Raw genomic sequence first — 6000 nt, 5'->3', positions numbered from 1 at the left:
ACTAATGTGTTTCATGTAAAAGTACAAATCTGCTGTCTCTCTCTCTCTCTCTCTCTCTCTCTCTCTCTCTCTCTCTCTCTCTCTCTCTCTCTCTTTATATTTATATTTGAATAAAGTATATTGCTGCCTGAAATGTAGTGGCAGTTTAATAAGGATACTTAGAATACTTATTTAAAGAACTAATACCTCAAAAAGTACAAAAATATAATATATATATAGATGAATATCAGATGAAGTGAAAAAGTAGTGAGTAAAAGTTAAAAAAAACACTTTCCTGGTTTAAGGAAGGCAAACTGCTCCCTCAGCATATTTACATTGTGTATGTTCCTGCCCATTTACTGTAAGTATGAGTTCATATATGCGTGAGCACGTGTGCATATACATAAACTGGGCCCCTGTGCGTGACTTGATTGAATATGTTCTCGGGGGGGGGGGGGGGGGGTGCATACTGTATATGATATGATTGCGTGTGAGCTGGACGGGAGGAGAAAGAATTGCATAAACCAAACTCGTAATTTCTCAGCGCTGCCCGCTCCCAAAAGCGTCCTGATCACAGGAAGTGGGTGTAGAGGAATGACTCAGCTGGCTCGGACCTCCGTCACCCCCGAGACTCCCTGACACCCCCCCACCCTCTCCTCCAGGGCGGCTTCAATTAGAGAAGCAACTCGTTTGTTTTTCTCAATCTCAACATCCAGTCTGGCCCGACTCAATCTCCCTGTTAGAACCAGCGCATCCCAAGTTTGGTGATGAGTCATAGCTTTCTCCTCCACCCACCGCTCCCATGCACTCTCCCTCTCTCTCTGTGTGTGTGTGTGTGTGTGTGTGTGTGATTCAATTGGCCTAGATTCTGCCCTTTGGTGCAGAGATGTAGAAAACAGCTGTCATACAGATGTGTGGCCCGGTCCTACCTGCTCAGGTGCGTCCAATCTGCAGAACACGCAGAACACACACTCCGACTGTGGCGGTGTCATGCTGGAACGTTTATGTGTTCACCAAGGCTCAGTTGCTCAAGGCTAACTCACACACACACACACTCACACACACACACACACACACACACAGACACACACATTCGTGCACCCATGCAAATACACGTACACAAACACTCACCACGCTGCTTCAAAGGATGGCGTGTCATAAACAGAGGGACTGGGAAGGAGGAATGTGTTGTTCATTGGGGAATTCAGAGCCGGTGGGGAGAGGAAGGAGGGGAGAGGGGGGTGGGGGGGGCACGCTGACCTAATGTCCCTCGGTGGAGCCAATGGAGGAGCCTCTCTCTCTCTCTCTGCTGTCATAACCCTTGTACGGCCATCAATACCGCCCCGCTGACACAGGAGGCCACAGATCACGGCTGGCTAATCCAAACCAGACCCGTTGCCGGCTGCCCCTGACAACCTGACACCCCCCCCCCCACCCTCCCATTTGTTCAATAAGAGGAGTCGGGTTTCCACGTGATACGACAAAGTGTATGTAAAAGTGTATGAGTCCGGTGTGTAAGATTTGTGACTTCGGTCACACCTCTTTTAATTTGAGGCAGAAGCCTTTAGTATCTGTGTGTGTGTGTGTGTGTGTGTGTGTGTATGTGTGTGTGTGTGTGTGTGTGTGTGTGTGTGTGTGTGTGTGTGTGTATGTGTGTGTGTGTGTGTGTGTGTGTGTGTGTGTGTGTGTGTGAGTGTATAGAAAGAGTGCATTTGAACTTTAGTTTGAGTTCAGTTCGGCCTCCCTGGCTTTTTCCCACTGTATATAGTTTACACAGCAGAGTCGTCCGCATCATTTTATCTCATTTTCTTGCTGACACCAAGGTTCCCACAATGCAACGCTAAAAGTAGAATATGAATCATGGAAAAGAAACAGAAACTATGTGAGTATGTGTAACACTTAGAAAAAGTTGTACAATAAAGTCGGGAAACATCTTCAGTCAATAATAATCTGATTATCATGTCTCCACAGCTGCAGCCGGAGGACTTGTGGTTTTTGAGTTGTCAAACAAAGCTGCAAGATGGAAAACACAAATCTACATTTACAGCTCACACCCATCAGCTCACTCACTCATTCACTTCTTCGCTGGTAGCTTCATATTCGGCATAGAAAGCCGGACGACGTCCCGACAACGTCTTCGGTCCAAGATGAGATATTTTGGAGGGAGGAAGTGGAGGCGTGTCCTTATTAGATAAGATTAGATAAGATTAGATTCAACTTTATTGTCATTGCACAGTACAAGTACTTATACAACGAAATGCAGTTTAGCATCTAACCCGAAGTGCAAGAAAAGGCAGTAAAAGTGCAGAGTATTGTGCATATTTAAAGTGAATGTGTAAATAGATAAGATCTGTACAATAAGAAATATATATGGAATTTTACAGTATTAACAGGAATTGTATGATATAAGAACGATGAATACACTATGAGCAGGATAAAAATATAAATATATATAAATATGAATACACTATAGGCGGGATATACAGTAGTAGAAAAAAAAGTGACCTAATTTACTGTCTATGAGCTGTCTGCGGCCTTTTAGCCTGTTTTAGCTCAGTGTTGTGGTTTGATTAACCATACAGCAGCTGCAGGTGACAGTTTTCAACCAACCAACTGATGAACAGTTGAAAGCGGTATCATACTTTTATCAGGAACTGGTGAAGAACGATGCAGAGCAAACAGAATGGTGAATGCTAGACTATGTGAATGAATACAAGTGGCCAGAATTAGTTTTCTCCGTCGTTTGGCCGGGCTCAGCCCCAGAGAGAGGGTGAGGAGTTCTGAAATCCAGAGGGAGCTCGGAGTAGAAATGGTTGGGCATCTAATCAGGATCCATCCTGGAGGTTTACTAGGAGGGTCGGCTCTAGGAGACCCTGGGGTAGACCCAGAACTCGCTGCACATATTCCATCTGGACTGTGCCCTGGCTGGTTAACTCAGCGACCTGTGCCTGGAGGAGCAGGAGATGATGGATGAATGAATGGAGTCAAAGCTATGGTGAGCCGTAAAAACAGGATCATTTTGTCCTCAAGTGACCAAAGTCCTCGAAGGCCGGACTTGCCACTCTGCTGCCATCTTGGCAACGGACCCGGGGATGTTATTTCGGGCCGACAACAACCGGCTCCAATGTGAGCCAATGGGGAGAGAGAGTCGTAACTGCGATGTATCACCAGGAGAGAAACGCTGCATGATAGAATCAGCATAATCAAATCTAATTTTAAGAAAGGCGTAAACTGTTTGCCAGTTTCATTCTTTCTTCTTTGTTTCCACTCGAACAGCAAAACCCAGAACGAGTTTACAAAAAGAAAACCTTCCATTAAAAACTCATTGACTTAGCTTGCTAGCTCGGGGGTGCTTGGGGGCAATTATGGGACGTTTCAAAACCTCAACCAGCACCAGATCTCCTTCTTTCCCACTGGGGTACGTTCCTGTGAGATTCACATGCTGTTTCGATCCTGTGGCTCGGACCCCAGAGACAGATCTTCCCCTCTGTGTATTAAGACCCCGGGAGATAGTGGCTGTTCGTCGGGTTGAAGGAGTCCCGGAGCCGGAGCGAGGCGCAGAGGGAGAGAAGGAAGGAAGCGGAGGGGCGGCACCGAGAGAAGGAGCCAGGCCGGAGATGTAATTGGTACCTTTCCTTTTTTAGAAAACATTTCTTACTTAGTGAAGTCCAGCAAATGAGTCAGGCAGCAGCGTCGCTGTGTAACCGCACTCACACACTCTCTCACATGGTTCATCCTGCTTTCCCCCTTTGTACTTTTCTCTTTGAAGAGGTTTCGAGTTCCTCCTCCATCTTTGATCCTCCATGTGTTCACGTTAGCTACCGGTTAATGTGAGTGAGCTCATCTGGGGGAGAAGGAGAACGAGCTCTCGTTAGAATCCCATGTTTATTATTTGATTTTTCAAGACATTAAACCATTTGAGCTGGATGCCGATCCTGTACTAGAGGTGTGTGTGGTCTTTTATTCTCTCTCTCTCTCTCTCGCCCTCTCTCATTCCTTCACATTCATCTGTCTTCTGCCCCTATCGCTCGCCCTGTTGTTTGGTTCAGGTGATACGTCGGGAGGGAGGCTTCAAAGAGCGGCCAGCCGTTTACAAAGGGGTGAGAGAGGAGCCGAGAGAAAAGAGGCCGAGTCAGGCCGTGATAAGCATCTCCACTGTGCAGTGCAGGTGTGAAGTGAGAGGGATGGAGGTAGAGACAGGTGGAGGAGCGGCTCAGCTTTGTGTTCTGTGGTGCAACTCTATGAATTTATGCTTGATAGAAAAACAGGATATTTTTAGTTCTCCTCACTTCCTCAGAAAACGGTTTTGTTGAATCTGAAGTGAGAAGGTTTCTCATGTCAAAGTGAAAAACAACCAAATAACTGTGTTAAACTTTAACTAAATCAGCTAAAGCAAATCCTGCTTTACTTTACTTTAAGGTAAAGTAAATAATACAACTGCTACTAAAATAATACAATTAATAATAATGATAATTGTAATAATAATAATAGTGTAAATAAAAAACATGAAGATGTTAAAAGTAAAACATGATACAGATATATAGATCTATCTATCTATCCTTCTTTCTATCTATCTATCTATCTATCTATCTATCTATCTATCTATCTATCTATCTATCTATCTATCTATCTATCTATCTATCTATCTATCTATCTATCTATCTATCTATCTATCTATCTATCTATCTATCTATCTATCTATCTATCTATCTATCTATCTATCTATCTATCTATCTATCTATCTATCTATCTATCTATCTATCTATCTATCTATCTATCTATCTATCTACCTATCTATCTATCCTTCTTTCTATCTATCCTTCTTTCTATCTATCTATCTATCTATCTATCTATCTATCTATCTATCTATCTATCTATCTATCTATCTATCTATCTATCTATCTATCTATCTATCTATCTATCTATCTATCTATCTATCTATCTATCTATCTATCTATCTATCTATCTATCTATCTATCTATCTATCTATCTATCTATCTATCTATCTATCTATCTATCTATCTATCTATCTATCTATCTATCTATCTATCTATCTATCCTTCTTTCTATGTATCTATGTATCTATCTATCTATCTATCTATCTATCTATCTATCTATCTATCTATCTATCTATCTATCTATCTATCTATCTATCTATCTATCTATCTATCTATCTATCTATCTATCTATCTATCTATCTATCTATCTATCTATCTATCTATCTATCTATCTATCTATCTATCTATCTATCTACCTACCTACCTACCTACCTACCTACCTACCTACCTACCTACCTACCTATCTATCTATCTATCTATCTATCTATCTATCTATCTATCTATCTATCTATCTATCTATCTATCTATCTATCTATCTATCTATCTATCTATCTATCTATCTATCTATCCACCTTTCTATCTATCCTTCTATCTATCTATCTATCTATCTATCTATCTATCTATCTATCTATCTATCTATCTATCTATCTATCTATCTATCTATCTATCTATCTATCTATCTATCTATCTATCTATCTATCTATCTATCTATCTATCTATCTATCTATCTATCTATCTATCTATCTATCTATCTATCTATCTATCATCTATCTCTCTATCTATCTATCTATCTATCTTTCTATTTGTCTGTGACTAGAACTTTACTTTTTAAACTTTTATCATAGCAATGTAAATCAATAAGGATGTTATTATTAAGAAATGTCTTAATTTAGCCAAAACACAATTAAAGTAGAAATAATATTTTGTAACATCACAGTCATAACTGTGCGAAGGAAATGTGTGTTTGTTGATATATGTTTATTTGTGTGTGTGTGTGTGTGTGTGTGTGTGTGTGTGTGTGTGTGTGTGTGTGTGTGTGTGTGTGTGTGTGTGTGTGTGTGTGTGTGTGTGTGTGTGTGTGTGTGTGTGTGTGTGTGTGTGATTCAGCACCTGGATTAACAATGGCTCTGGGGCAGCTGTGTGTTTGTGGAGCTCCCTCTGAGCAGCAGCAGGACACCGGGCC

The sequence above is a fragment of the Limanda limanda genome, chromosome 6, assembly GCF_963576545.1.
Source record: "Limanda limanda chromosome 6, fLimLim1.1, whole genome shotgun sequence".
Taxonomy (NCBI): domain Eukaryota; kingdom Metazoa; phylum Chordata; class Actinopteri; order Pleuronectiformes; family Pleuronectidae; genus Limanda; species Limanda limanda.
Note: the sequence above shows the minus strand (reverse complement) of the source record.